The sequence below is a fragment of the Oncorhynchus keta genome, chromosome 14 (assembly GCF_023373465.1).
Source record: "Oncorhynchus keta strain PuntledgeMale-10-30-2019 chromosome 14, Oket_V2, whole genome shotgun sequence".
Classification (NCBI taxonomy): Eukaryota; Metazoa; Chordata; class Actinopteri; order Salmoniformes; family Salmonidae; genus Oncorhynchus; species Oncorhynchus keta.
In genome coordinates, this window is record NC_068434.1 from 64,587,231 (window position 1) to 64,603,409 (window position 16,179).

The 16,179-nt window shown below is 40.5% G+C and overlaps 1 protein-coding gene across 2 annotated transcripts in view; it reads left to right on the top strand.

The window, feature by feature from the left end:
• The window catches only part of apba2b (amyloid beta (A4) precursor protein-binding, family A, member 2b), a 76,666-nt gene that overhangs the window by 10,942 nt on the left and 49,545 nt on the right, over window positions 1-16,179 (top strand). For both annotated transcript variants that reach the window (XM_035786852.2, XM_035786856.2), the window contains exon 2: window positions 12,944-12,992. The gene's annotated coding sequence lies outside the window, so the exon portion shown is untranslated. The remainder of the gene's footprint in view (window positions 1-12,943; window positions 12,993-16,179) is intronic.

The window sequence follows — 16,179 nt, forward strand, 5'->3', positions numbered from 1 at the left end:
TGCCTTTTCTCAGATTCATTCGTTGTAATGACTAGGGTTAAAACACTCCTATCAGAGTATGGGGATGTAATGGTAGAGTAGAAACAAAGATGGATGATAAAAATAAACATTTGTGCATATTTGTTATGTCAACTCTGTATCACATCAAATTGATGTATTCCATCTCTCCGTTAAGTTTTGACTGAACAAATGTTATGCATTTATTTTTCTACTGTACGTATCTGACGTGTCGCTGTGGTTGGGAATAAATTAATATCAATTGAAAAGTCTGACATGCCTCTGTCTTTCTCGCAGAAGTAATTATTTTTAACAAAATTAAAAAATATATAGGATTCTAGGGGTTTTAGGTCTGACTTAAGTTGGGGCGGCAGAGTAGCCTCGTAGTTTGAGCGTTGGACTAGTAACCGGAAGGTTGCAAGTTCAAATCCCCGAGCTGACAAGGTACAAATCTGTCGTTCTGCCCCTGAACAGGCAGTTAACCCACTGTTCCTAGGCCGTCATTGAAAATAAGAATTTGTTCTTAACTGACTTGCCTAGTTAAAAAAAATAAAAAAGTGCCTCAGCCAATGTTATTCTCTCTCTCCTGCTCAAAAGTCTCACTGAGAGGCAACACAGTCTCAGCTTCGCTTGCGGTGCTGTAATTTATATGCCCTTCTACGGACTCGTCATGTGTATCAGTTAGCAAACTCTGCAGACTAATAGAGGGGGAGACGGGAGGGTAGAGCTGACACAGAACTGTCTTCTGTGCTGAAGTAAGATAGTTGAAATATGAGGACGACAAAGGATGAGTGTTGAACAAGAAAAGTGGCACTTCTTGACTGGGCATTCTTCGTAGTGCTCCTTAGTATCCAAATCAGAACATCAGAATAACCTTGCTTTGTTTTTGCCACGGTGAAGATGCCAGCTCATGCATTCTAATGAGGGAATTAAGAGAAGGCGTTTTGAAGGGAAGAGATGGTGACTGAAATAATATTACAAGCTCTAGTGTCAGCACTTACAGCGTTGAACTTACCTGACCTGTATGTCACCCCTGGTTTAATTCTGATCACATTCGCTCGAGCAAGATGTTAATAGCCAGCCTCTAACCTCTATAATGTCTTACCTGGTGTCGCAGAGTCATACTGCCTGGCCATGTATATACCGTAGCGCCCAGGCTAAGGGGAATACATCTAGAGGTGAATGCGTACTATTTTGACCGATAACCGTGTGTTTATCATAGTTCTTGCCTCAATCCCTTTAATTTCCTTTCCCGCTGATTGCTGCCGATTATGTGTCTACAATATAGAGAAGAGTCCAATGATTGCTTTGGGATGCTAGGGCAAGGCATCTCAGGAGGTGGGAAACCTTGTAAAAAGGTTGATGGGGTGTAAAGTGGCCTTGGAAAAGCTTAGCAATCCTTTTAAAATGAATCGTCTGCTGTAAGGGAGAGGTTAGAGGAGATCGATGGAATAGATTTCCTTCTGGACCTCACCTGGTGTGTGTGTGTGTGCGCGTTCCTCTGGACTGCAGAGATGTCTATGTTCTGAGTCAGGCCTTATGTAGAGGATAGTGTACTTTCACTTATTCATCCATTTTAGAATGGAGAATATTTCTGTGCATGCAGAGCAATTGAAGCTCTGTGTGTGTAATTAATGATGGCTGATTGCATATGTTCCTGTGATTTGTTTGAAGAATCTAATGGAGTGGACTAAGTGTTATGGCAGAGATCAACAAGCATAGAGGATGTGTAATGTAACATTAATGGATGTCAGCTCCTGGCATATGATTCAGCTAAGAGGAGTTATTGGCAGACAGCAGTGTGCTCCTCAATGTCTTATCTCCTAGAGGTGTCACCCACACCGCAGCCTATTGTAGGGACTTAATATTGTCTGCAGAACACTGGTAGAGGATCAACACAACGTCTCTGTCACCTTTAACAAAACGGATAAGAAGGGCAAATACACTACACTGTTAGCAGACACTGAGAAGCTACTACACTGACTCATACATACTACAGTCATCACTTCCACAATATATGATATGTTCAACCATGTACAGATGTAGAATCTTAATTTGAGCCAGTTTGTTACAGCAGGAAAATAACCTGTCAGCAACAGGAAATTTGGAAACAGGTTAAATATAGGGTTGGGCGATTATGGTTCAAACTTTTCAAACTTATGGGCGACTCATATAAGAAATCTCTAGATAAGCATGGTTTTACAATTAAAGTTAATATACACTGTATTTCAAACAGTCAGCAATAATCTAACGAATTCAGGGCGTGTGAAGTTATACATAGGCTAAATATAAGACTTCCACAACCATAAGACCCACTAATAATTGCATTATTTTATCAAAATAGTTTAACCTGCTTTTTGTTGTTGTTGCAATAATCAATGATCTGGCTTTCAAGTCTATGAAAATGACCTTTTTTGTTATAAATGTAATTAGAACCATGCATAATGCACATGAACTAATAATGACTAACTTCTTGTAGCAGGCATTAGGCTATAGAGAATGAACACAGGTCTCATCAACAATCTCTCAAACCCACGTGCTAGTGATTAGCCGGCTAATCTTATATATTTCAACATCAAGTTTAGCCAACTTTGATCTATTTGCTAGCTAACAAGTTTGAACAGTTGAATTGTTATGAACACACCCTTCTGTCTGTCTCAAACTGTTTGAAAAGCATGTTAGTCTGTCCACTTTTGTTCAGATGTTGAAATCAAGTGGCTTACCTTATTTCTCAGAATGAGAATAAGTTGCCAATTCCTTATAATTGTGTTTTATGCTGATTGCGCATTTATAAAACAGACTAGACAGCTAGTATAACAGTCTTTGGCTAAAATGCTGCTAGCGGTACCCTAATGCCGCGCGCGACAAACTGAACATACCTTTTCCAGAATCAATGTTCATTGATACCCTTGTTTTAGTAGTATCTGCTCTGCATGCAATTTGATAGTTGAAAGGGGTATCGTTAGAAAAGTTATCTTCTCTAGTACAGTAAAATGTCTCGCTGTGTTTTGGTGTCCATATGACCGATTCTGCAAATGAGAGTAGCGAGTTTTTTTTTTTTTTTTTGAAACAGCTTGTTCAGAGAGGATGACGTGTTCATTCAACTTGTTGGCGTGAGAGGCAAGGGGAGGGGCTTGATGTGTGTGTAAACCACAGATGAAGTGAAAGGTTTAATTCAGGCCATAAATGAAGCCAAATGCGTTTCTATGGGTTTATTTTAGACCTAGGCTTGTCGCCTGCCTTCATGCATTTTTATTTATTTTTTAACCTTTATTTAACTAGGCAAGTCAGTTAAGAACTAATTCTTATTCTCAATGATGGCCTAGGAACAGTGGGTTAACAGCCTTGTTCGGGGGCAGAACGACAGATTTGAGACAACAACTCCCATTGTGAGGGCGGAGAGGTGCATCTCGTCCTTTATATAGATCTCTGGTGTAAATGAGGTGCACACAGCACAGAAGGATCGAAAGAGACGAGGTCAAAAATACAACACGAGAACAAGTGGACATAAACACTCATAAAAACGAAAAATAACAAAACCTAGATTCTTGCGATATAGGTGTTTGGAACATCGCGCAAAAACATAAATTCTAATTCATCCACTTAATTTGATATCGCCCAGTCCTAGTTAAACAGGTTAATATTGCGGCCTTGACGGATTACCAGGACACCTACTCAGAGCATGCGTTTACCAGCTGGCAAGTGTCTTCACTGACATTTTCAATATCTCCCTGTCTAAATGACTATCGCCTCATAGCACTCACATCTGTAGCCATGAAATGCTTTGAAAGGTTGGTCATGGCTCACATAAACATCATTATCCCAGACACCCTGGAACCACTCCAATGGTTCCATGGCACATACCTCCCCAACAGATCCACAAATGACGCACTCTCTATTAGAGGTCGATGGATTATGATTTTTAAACGCCTGATACATACTGATTATTGGAGGACCAATAAAGCCGATTAATCGGCCAATTTTTATTTGTTCATTTGTAATCATGACAATTACAACAATACTGAATGAACACTTATTTTAACTTAATATAATACATCAATAATAAAATCAATTTAGCCTCAAGTAAATAATGGAACATGTTCAATTTGGTTTAAATAATGCAAAAACAAAGTGTTGGAGAAGAAAGTAAAAGTGCAATAGGTGCTATGTAAGAAAGCTAACGTTTAGGTTCCTTGCTCAGAACATGAGAACATATGAAAGCTGGTGGTTCCTTTTAACATGAGTCTTCAATATTCCCAGGTAAGAAGCTTTAGGTTGTAGTTATTATAGGATAATTTCCCTCTACCATTTGTATTTCATTAACCTTTGACTATTGGATGTTCTTATAGGCACTTTAGTATTGCCAGTGTAACAGTGTAGCTTCCGTCCCTCTCCTCGCTCCTCCCTGGGCTCGAACCAGCAACACAACGACAACAGCCACCCTCGAAGCAGCGTTACCCATGCAGAGCAAGGGGAACAACTACTAAAAGGCTCAGAGCGAGTGGCGTTTGAAACGCTATTAGCGCGCGCTAACTAGCTAGCCATTTCACTTCGGTTACACCAGCCTCATCTCGGGTGTTGATAGGCTTGAAGTCATAAACAGCGCAATGCTTGAGACACAATGAAGAGCTTCTGGCAAAACGCACGAAAGTGCTGTTTGAATTCATGTTTACACGCCTGCTTCTGCCTACCACCGCTCAGTCAGATACTTAGATACTTGTATGCTCAGTCAGATTATATGTAACGCAGGACACGCTAGATAATATCTAGTAATATCATCAACCATGTGTAGTTAACTAGTGATTATGATTGATTGTTTTTTATAAGTTTGATGCTAGCTTGCAACTTACCTTGGCTTACTGCATTCGCGTAACAGGCAGTCTCCTTATGGAGTGCAACGAGAGAGAGGCAGGTCATTATTGCGTTGGACTAGTTAACTGTAAGGTTGCAAGATTGGATCCCCCGAGCTTACAAGGTGAACATTTGTCGTCCTGCCCCTGTTCTGCCCCTGAACGAGGCAGTTAACCCACCGTTCCTAGGCCGTCATTGAAAATAAGAATGTGTTCTTAACTGACTTGCCTAGTTAAATAAAAGGTATAAAAAAATATAAATGAAACGACAAATCGGCGCCCACATTTTTTTATGAAAACATGAAATCTCTATTGCACTCCACACTGCCCTTTCCCACTTGGACAAAAGGAACACCTACGTGAGAATGTTGTTCATTGACTACAGCGCAGCGTCAACACCATAGTGGCCTCAACTCATCACTAAGCTAAGGATCCTGGGACTGAACACCTCTCAGATCCTCAAAAAGTTATACAGCTGCACCATTGAGAGCATCTTGACTAGCTGCATCACAGCTTGGTGTGGCAACTGCTTGGTATCCGACCGCAAAGTGCTACAGAGGGTAGTGCGGACTAGAGGTCGACCGATTAAATGGCATGGCCAATTTCAAGTTTTCATAACAAATCGGTAATCGCCATTTTTGGACACCGATTATGGTCGATTACATTGCACTCCACGAGAAGACTGCGTGGCAGGCTGACCACCTGTTACGCGAGTGCAGCAAGGAGCCAAGGTAAGTTGCTAGCTAACAAACTTATCTTCATAAAAAAACAATCCATCTTAACATAATCACTAGTTAACTACACATGGTTGATGATATTACTAGTTTAACTAGCTTGTCCTGCGTTGCATATAATCAATGCGGTGCCTGTTAATTTATCATTGAATCACAGCCTACTTTGCCAAATGGGAGATGGTTGACAAGCGCATTCTCAAAAAAAAAACACTGTCGTTGCACAAATGTACCTAACCGTAAACATCAATACTTTCTTAAAATCAATACACAAGTATATATTTTTAAACCTGCATATTTAGTTAAAATAAATTAATGTCAGCAGGCAATATTAACTAGGGAAATTGTCACTTCTCTTGCGTTCTGTGCAAGCCGAGTCCGGGTATATGCAGCAGTTTGTGCCACCTGGCTCGTTGCGAACTGTGTGAAGACTATTTCTTCTTAACAAAGGCCGTAATTTGACAGAATTTTACATAATTATGACATGACATTGAAGGTTGTGCAATGTAACAGCAATATTTAGACTTTGATGCCACCCGTTTGATAAAACACGGAACGATTCCGTATTTCACTGAAAGAATAAACGTTTTGTTTCCGGATTTGACCATATTAATAACCTACGGCTTGTATTTCTGTGTTTATTATAATTAAGTCTATGATTTGATAGAGCAGTCTGACTGAGCTGTGGTAGGCAGTAGCAGGCTTGTAAGCTTTCATTCAAACAGCACTTTCCTGCGTTTGCCAGCAACTCTTTGTTTGAAGCACAGCGCTGTTTATGACTTCAAGCCTATCAACTCCCGAGATTAGGCTGGCAATACTATAGTGCCTATAAGAACATCCAATTGTCAAAGGTATATAAAAAACAAATGCTATAGAGAGAAATAGTCCTATAATAACTACAACCTACAATTTCTTACCTAGGAATATTGAAGACTCATGTTAAAAAAGATACCACCAACTTTCATATGTTCATGTTCTGAGAAAGGAACTTAAAACGTTGGCTTTGTTACATGGCACATATTGCACTTTTACTTTCTTCTCCAACACTGTTTTTGCATTATTTAAACCAAATTGAACATGTTTCATTATTTGAGACTAAATTGATTTTATTTATGTATTATATCAAGTTAAAATAAGTGTTAATTCAGTGTTGTTGTAATTGTAATTATTACAATATATATATATAAAAACATTGACTGATTGAATCGATATCGGGTTTTTTTGGTCCTCCAATAATCAGTATCGGCGTTGAAAAATCATAATCGATCAACCTCTAGTGCGGACGGTCCAGTACATCACTGGGGCCGAGCTCCCAGTGTGTCAGATGAAAGCTCTGAAAGTTGTTAGACTCCAGCCACCCATGTCATAGACGGTTCTTTCTGCTACCACATGACAAGCAGTACCGATGCACCAAGCCTGGAACTAACAGGACCCTGAACAGCTTCTACCCCCCCCAAGCCATAAGACTGCTAATTATTTAGTCCGGGTAGCTATGTTTAACTTCTTACGGCTGAAATCCCGTTTACGGGATCGATATGACAACAGCCAGTGAAAGTGCAGGGCGCCTAATTCAAACATAAATCTCATAATTAAAATTCCTCAAACATACAAGTATTTTACACCATTTTAAAGAATCCCACCACAGTGTCCGATTTCAAAAAGGCTTTACGACGAAAGCATACCATGCGATTATGTTAGGTCAGCACCTAGTCACAGAAAATCACAGCCATTGTTCCAGCCAAAGAGAGGAGTCACAAAAAGCAGAAATTGAGAAAATGAATCACTAACCTTTGATGATCTTCATCAGATGACACTCATAGGACCTCATGTTACACAATACATGTATGTTTTGTTCGATAAAGTTCATATTTAAATCCAAAAATCTCAGTTTACATTGGTGCCTTATGTTCAGTAATGCTTTGCTTCCAAAACATCCGGTGATTTAATAAACATTGATAAAAGATACAAGTGTTAGGCATAGAATTATAGATATACTTCTCCTTAATGCAACCGCTTTGTCAGATTTCAAAAAGGCTTTAAGGAAAAAGCACACCATGCAATAATCTCAGTACAGCGCTCAGACACAAAAACAAGCCATACAGATACCCGCCATGTTGTGGAGTCAACAGAAGTCAGAAATAACATTATATATATTCACTTACCTTTGATCTTCATCAGAATACACTCCCAGGAATCCCAGTTCCATAAATGTTTGTTTTGTTCGATAAAGCCCATAATTTATGTCCAAATACCTCCTTTTTGTTCTCGCGTTTAGTTCACAAATCCAAATTCATTGAGGCGCGAGCACTAGGTCCAGACGAAAAGTCAAAAAGTTCCCATTACAGTTCGTAGAAACATGTCAAACATGTTTTTAACATAAATCTTCAATAATGCTCCAACCGGACAATTCCTTTGTCTTTAGAAATGCAATGGAACACAGGTCGCTCTCACAGGCGCGCACGAGACTGAGCTCATGGCATTCTGCCAGACCTCTTAGTCAAACAGCTCTTATTCTTTCCCCCTTCACAGTAGATGCCTGAAACAAGGTTGTAAAGACTGTTGACATCTAGTGGAAGCCTTAGGAAGTGCAATTGGACCAAATTTACACTATCTTGGATAGGCAAAGAGTTGAAAAACTACAAACCTCAGATTACCCACTTCCTGGTTGGATTTTTTCTCAGGTTTTTGCCTGCCTTATGAGTTCTGTTTTACTCACAGACATCATTCTAACAGTTTTAGAAACTTCAGAGTTTTCTATCCGAATATGAGCATATCTTAGCTTCTGGGCCTGAGTAGCAGGCAGTTTACTCTGGGCACATTATTCACCCAAGCTACTCAATACCACTCCCCAGCCATAAGAAGTTCATTTTAGTGAGAGTGCAGAGCCCGATTATTAGTTCTGCCCTCACCTATCTGCCATTTATCACTCAACCCACTTCTTTGCCACACTACCTTAATTACCTCGTACCCCTAAACATAAACTTGTACACTGAGTATACCAAACATTAGGAATAGCTTCCTAATATTGCATTGCATGGAGTCTACAAGGTGTCGAAAGTGTTTCACAGGAATGCTAACCCATGTTGACTCCAATGCTTCCCACAGTTGTCAAGTTCGCTGGATGTCCTTTGGGGGTTGGACCATTCTTGATACACACAGGATACTGTTGAGATTGAAAAACCCAGCAGTGTTTATAGTTCTTAACACAAACCAGTGCACCTGACACCTATTACCATACCCCGTTCAAAAGGCACTTAAGTATTTTGTCTTGCCCATTCACCCTGTGAGTGGCACACATACACAATCCATGTCTCAATTGTCTCGAAGGCTTAAAAATCCTTCTTTAACCTGTCTCCTCTCCTTCATCTACACTGACTGATGTAAATTTAACAAGTGACATCAACAAGGGATCATAGCTTTCAGCTGGTCACCCTATGTCATGGAAATAGCTGTTCTTAATATTTTGTACACCCAGTGTATATAGCTAAGTCATTGTTAGTCATTGTTACTCATTGTGTATCTGTTATTACTTGTTTTACTTTTAAATTGTTTCTCTATTTTCATTCTCTCTGCTTTGTTGGAAAGAGCCTGTAAGTAAGCATTTCACTATTAGTCCACACCTGTTGTTTACGACGCATGTGACAAATACAATTTGATTTTAATTAATATGTGGATTATAATTCTTGGATATTTCTTTGTAGGGGATGATACATTTTATGTTCGGGCAAATCAAGTCTGACATTTTTAAATGGAAATTACAAACTTTAGAAGCCTTTTTAAACCTTGAATATACTACAAGTACGCATATCCTGCTTTGTAGGAAAATTCCCCTCAACAAAGGAGTGATACAATTAAGATCCTACATCTGTAGCTAGCTACTATATTAGGCTATATGTTTTCACCACATGTTAAATGTAAAAATTTGACAGGCCTAATGATACTGTAAGTTTGGCACAGTATTTTGGTTTTCCGTATTGTAGTAATGTACTGTAATTGGTTATTGCTAGATAATGCATTCCGATTGATTGTGAGTTGTTGCAGGTGTTGGTAACTCTCTTCCCATCAACAGAACACGTGTCATTTGTTGGCATCTCCAGCGACCGATCTGAATGGTCTTATGCAGAGAAGTAGCAGCTGCAGTGTACTGCAGTGTGAGTGGGGCCTCTGGGACCAAACGGAGCCCCAGGGCATGAGATGATACTGCAACCAGAGCACAATGTGACTGCCTGGCTGAGCGGGAGAGACAGTGGTGTTGCTGACACTTTATCTGTCTGAGAAAAGGAGAGAGTGTGTGTGTGTGTGTCTGCATGCTTTCGTGTGTTTGTATTGCATGTGTGTGCATGTGCAGGACACGTTGCAATCGCCAGAGATAATGTGCTGATTGTTTTGTGCCTAGAGAAGTTGAGCAAACCATAGGAAATGTCCTAGCTAAACTTCCAATACCTGAAGAGGAGGTGATAATATATTCTGCTCTGCCTCCTAACTGGCACTGTGTTCTCAGTAACAAGCACAGTTGGTTGTTTTCTCTCTGTCTTTTTCTGCAAACTGTGTCTTCCCCTGGGAGGATGAGTCACACAGCGCTGCTTACTATTGGCTCAAAGCAGTTTAATCCTCCGATGGAACGTGGGCATTGTTTGGTAGATCGCTCAGCTTGGTGCTACTTGTTCATACATTTATCATCTGGCAATGCTTCTTCTGGCACTATCAGTTCTCCTAAGCATTTAGATTTGCTGCAGTAATGTTATTGATCTTGATCAGATTTTTCTTGATTAGATTTTTATGTGTGCCACACATAACAATGATTTAATTATACCCTGTCTTAAACCAAATTATGGTTGATAATTAAAATGGCAGAACAATGGGCACAGGCATGGGGGCACAGAACAACACTTAGGTGTGCTGGTTAGGAATAGTCTGTCAGACTCCGGCAGGGTTTATGACATGGGGTAATAGCAGGAGTGGGCCCGCGTGGCCTCTGAGGACCCACAATGGCAGCCTGACCGCGAACATCAGCACTCTATAGTCATGGCATCTCCCACATGCTCGTTGAGTAACACTCAGCTCTCCATGCTGTCAGCAGGCTCTCCTCATCCCTTCTCTTCCCTCCTCATCTCTCCTCTCCCCTGACAAACTAACTGTCCCTCTGAAGCTGGATGGATCCTCTCTAGGCTCTAATTGTGGAGTGGAACATGAATGTGGATGTGGAAGCGTACCTTCACAGGCAGGATGTGGGGCTGAGATTTATAATGGCTGGACTCTACTACAGTAGCCTATATGGCACAGCTTGTGACTCCAGCCATTTGTCAAGATTTGCTGGAGAATCTGCCCTGTTTCCACCCAGACTGTCAATAGCTGCAGATGGCAACCTCTCCTGGAAGGCAAAGTAGGATGCAACTTGTTAGAATGCTGGAAACCTATTCCCTTATGCTTCTGTATCCAAGATGGAGGCACAAACACCCCAGATAACAATTCTGTCACTTCACACTGAGGGCCCAGGGGATCAGTCTGGTTTTGCTTTGAAAAACCTCTCCCCTTCAGTATCATCTGATGTTGGTAAAGGGAGACAGGCTGTTTTAGGACATCAAAGAAGCAGCCCAGCTTTAATCAGCACTCCAGCCTGAGCACGAACAGAAGCTATCTCTGGATAGGAAGATGTGGTAAGATAACATTAGTGTCTCTGTGCTGTGGTGTTAGCTCTGATTAGTGTAAGGAATCTCTTCAGCGAGGTTGGCGTGTCCAAATGGGTCTCAGTAACAATACGATGTGCAAATCACTTCCAGTGCCACCTGAAGCCTTGAGGGGAGGAAGGATGTGTCGGCACAAGGCTTATCATGCAGAAAACATCTGGCCAGAGGGAGGTGTGTTTCTATAAGAGACAGCATTGTTTGTGTGTTTGTGTTTGTGTGTGTGTGTGTGTGGTGTGTGTGTGTGTGGTGTGTGTGTGTTTGTGTTTGTGTAGCCAAGCAGCAGAATCCTCTTCCCATGCTGCCTGTCAATCTCCCTCTGCTCCGTCTCCCCATTATGTTGCCAGAAGAATAGAGCTACTTAATGAATCAGAATATTTCTTTATTTATTTTTATTTCACCTTTATTTAACCAGGTAGGCCAGTTGAGAACAAGTTCTCATTTACAACTGCAACCTGGCCAAGATAAAGCAAAGCAGTGCGACAAAAACAACAACACAGAGTTACACATTAAACAAACGTACAGTCAATAACACAAAATAAAAATAGAAAAATCTATGTACAGTGTGTGCAAATGTAGAAGACTATGGAGATAGGCAATAAATAGGCCCTAGAGGTGAAAATAATTACAATTTAGCATTAATACTGGAGTGACAGATGTGCAGATGATGATGTGCAAGTAGAAATACTGGGGTACAAGAGGGTAAGTAATAATATGGGGATGAGGTAGTTGGGTGTGCTATTTACAGATTGGCTATGTACAGGTACAGTGATCGGTAAGCTGCTCAGACAGCTGATGCTTAAAGTTAGAGAGGGAGATATAAGACTCCAGCTTCAGAGATTTTTGCAATTCGTTCCAGTCATTGGCAGCCGAGAACTGGAAGGAAAGGTAGCCAAAGGAAGTGTTTGATTTGGGGATGACCAGTGCAATATACCTGCTGGAGCGCGTGCTACGGGTCGGTGTTACTATGGTAACCAGTGAGCTGGGATAAGGCAGTGCTTTACCTAGAGAAGACTTATAGATGACCTGGAGCCAGTGGGTTTGGCAACGAATATGCCAACGAGAGCGTACAGGGTCGCAGTGGTGGGTAGTATACGGGGCTTTGGTGATAAAATGGATGGGACTGTGATAGACTACATCCAGTTTGCTGAGTAGCATGTTGGAGGTTATTTTGTAAATGACATTGCTGAAGTCAAGGATCGGTAGGGTCAGTTTTACAAGGGCCCGTACTCAGTAATCACATCACACTTTTTTCCCCTCCTCTCTTAAATGTGTTAGTGCTTTGGTTTGTTGCTAATCTAATGACATACCAGTTCCTTTCAGGAGGCTCCCTCCCACCCAGAGATACGTTCAAAGTGCTCTTTGTTGAGTGCATTGGCATGAGGATCTGATCAGCTGTGACAGGAAGCACCCTGAGAGCATGTGATGTCAACATGTGCTCGCCCCTCCTGTTAAAGATTGGGCTTTTTGGGCTTCTCATCTTTATTTGTGCGGTGTTGCTAAAAAAAACAATTTGGAAATCTTGCTGTGAGTGGTGCAGTAATGATGTTGTTTTGACCCAAAAGCCAGACTACTTTATTACCAAGGGATTGAGAGAGGGGGGGGGGGATCAAGACTTTACTGTCTGAGCTGAACAAGTTGCCCCTTCGCCATACTCAGCCTTGTACTCTTTTTGTTTCAGGAGTGCACCTGGGAAATAGACCACATCAGCCACCAACCTACAGCTATTGGTGAGTATTTATGCCTATTTTGGTGTTTCTGCTTTCCAGCATTAATGGGTTTCATTCTCATGGTTCTTATAGATGTGTTGCTGTTGTTTAAACTAGTTGGCTTTATTAGATGGAAAGGTGGGATCAGGTGCACATCTCAATGACAACGAGTGCGTTTAAAAAGGTGGTCAGTAGTCCTATCCTCTGTCATTGAATGTGTTCCGGTTAAGCTAATTAGGGGCGGCAGGTAGCCTAGTTGTTAGAGCGTTGGGCCAGTAACCGAAAGGTTGCTGGATCGAATTCCCGAGCTGACGAGGTAAAAATCTGAACAAGGCAGTTAACCCACTGTTCCCCGATAGGCCGTCATTGTAAATAAGAATTAGTTCTTAACTAGTTAGTTGTAAAACATTTACAAATTAGGCCTCCTGCAGGGGTGGGGGCTGCGATTAAAAAAAAAAAAATATAGGACAAAATACACATCACGACAAGAGACACCACTACATAGAGACATAAGACCACAACATAGCATGGCAGCGACACATGAAAACACAGCAGCATGGTAGCAACACAACAACATAGTATCAACACATGTACTGTCAACTGTGGGACCTTGTACAGACAAATCATGTACAATCAATTGAGTTTACCACAGGTGGACTCCAGTCAAGTTGTAGAAACATTTCAAGGATGATCAATGGAAACATTTTTATTTCCAAACATGCTAAAAACATGTTTTCTCTTTGTCACTAAGGGGTATTGTGTGTAGATTGTGGAGTTTTTCAAATGTATTTAAACCGTTTTAGAATAAGGCTGTAATTTAACAAAATGTGGAAAAAGCCTTGGAGTCTGAATACTTCCTGAAGGCACTGTATGTGTATTTTAACCCAATAATGTTTGAAATGAAGTTTAATCTGCCCATCAATCATTGTTTTGCGACCAGTAGACAGTCATGATAAATGCGCACTTGCAACAGCTGCATAGCGTGGATCCCAGCCTATAGAATAAAAGTTTGAGTGTGTTCCTTCCTACCTTATAAACTCCTCCATGGTAATGGTATTGGGCTCCATACTTTCAACAACTAGTTTAATTTAAGGAGACCACGACTGGTGCTTTTATTGCTCAATCGAATTTGTGCTGATTCAAAACAAAATATCCATAGGCCTAACATACATATGCTCCAACTCGCACACTTTTGACAGACTTAAAGGGGCGTTATGTAGTTGCCACATCCATTTTTCAGACTTATAAATTAATAATATACTGTATGCTCATTGATTCTTAAAGAATATAACTTATTAATGCCACATTAGCTTAGTTCAACTGTCACACCCGCAGGATAACCCAAAATATAAGCTTGTTTTAATCCAATGTTTGTAAACATTGTAAATGTAAACAAACGCTGTATAGCCTCCAAAGCATGGTTGAAACAATACTTTTGATATCATGGATGGTCAGACCTTGTATCCATAGCTCTGCCTATTCATGTGAGTGTTTACAGGCCCATCCCTCAGCTTTTTACCAAAACAGAGGCAGGGTGGGCCCTTGTTTATTGTTTCAACTGTGGATTCTCCCTTTAAACAGACTGAAATTATCGAGTTCTCAAAGTGTCACCAACAAAAAAACGTAATCAATAGGCCTATAGCAAATGCAGTACATGGCATTAATTTTTCACATGCAAATAGCACTTTTTGGTCGTGCTCAAGGCATGCCATTCCATTAGAGCAGCATTTAAGTAATCAGACTACGGTGCTGAGTTTGGGTAATCCAAAAGTTACATGACTGATTATAATTTTGGAAAGGTAACTAGTAACTAACAGATTCCATTTAGAAAGTGACCTTCCCTGCCCTGCAGATCATGGCCTCTTGTGTATTACCACATTAGGAGAATCAGATGTATACACAGTAAAATTACAGAGTAAATTGAACTCTAATTGAAGAAAATCAAATTCTGCCACAGATAACATTTGGTCCCAGTTTAAAAAGAGTAAAAGGTACTCTGGCAACAGAGTTGAATATGCTCAATTTAGTGTTGATATTTAACTCTGCATCATTGCGTTTCACTCCGTACAGTATTAATTGAAAATAACTCTTACTTTAATTCTCTGCAGTGTTGTTCAGTACTCTAGAGTTATTTATTTAGAGTAATGTTTACTCTTACAATATAATCACAAGTTAATTCAACTCCTATGGCCTCAAACTCAACACTATTTGGGGGTTTATATCAAAACAAATTATATGCTCCCATTTAAGGTGTAATGTGTCATTTGAAATATTTCTTGTCATATTATGATGGCTTACAATGTGACATCCAATCTCTATTGCAGGACTCATCAACTACATCAACTACAATTATTTTTTTCTTGAGCGGATGGTCAGGCGGCGGGAACGTGATTACAAGTTATTTGTGGACTGCAAATTGACCAATAAGACCAAACAGATATAATATATGACTAAAATATTATCAGTTCCAACCTTGATTACATTTGTATATAGTCACATACAGTACACGTCTGTCATGTGTGAGAATACTTTTGGAACAGATTTCCAAAATCTAAATCACTTGTAGCTAATTTGCTGGTGTTTTCATAGTATTTTATGTCTAGCAAGTAATAAATACACTGAACAAAAATATAAATGCAACATGTAAAGTGTTGGTCCCATGTTTCATGAGCTCAAATAAAAGATCACCAACATTCTCCATACACACAAAACGCTTATTTCTCTCAAACTTTGTGCACAAATGTGTTTATATCCCTGTTAGTGAGTGTTTCTCCACTCCCAAGATAATACATCCACCTGCCAGATGTGGCATATCAAGAAGCTGATTAAACAGCATGACCATTACACAGGTGCGCCTTGTGCTGTGGGGAATAAAAGGCCACTCTACAATGTGCAGTTTTGTCAAACAACGCAATGCCTCAAGTTTTGAGGGAATGTGCAAATTGGCATGCTGACTGCAGGAATGTCCACCAGAGCTGTTGCCAGATAATTTCATGTTCAGTTCTCTACCAGAAGCCTCCTCCAATGTCATTTTAGAGAATTTGGCAGTCCATCCAACCAGCCTCACAACTGCAGACCACATGTAAACCCTTTTGTGGGGAAAAACTCATTCTGATTGGCTGGGCCATGCTCCCCAGTGGGTGGGCCAGTCTCCCAAGAGGGTGGGCCTATGTCCTCCCAGGCCCAACTATGGCTGCACCACTGACCA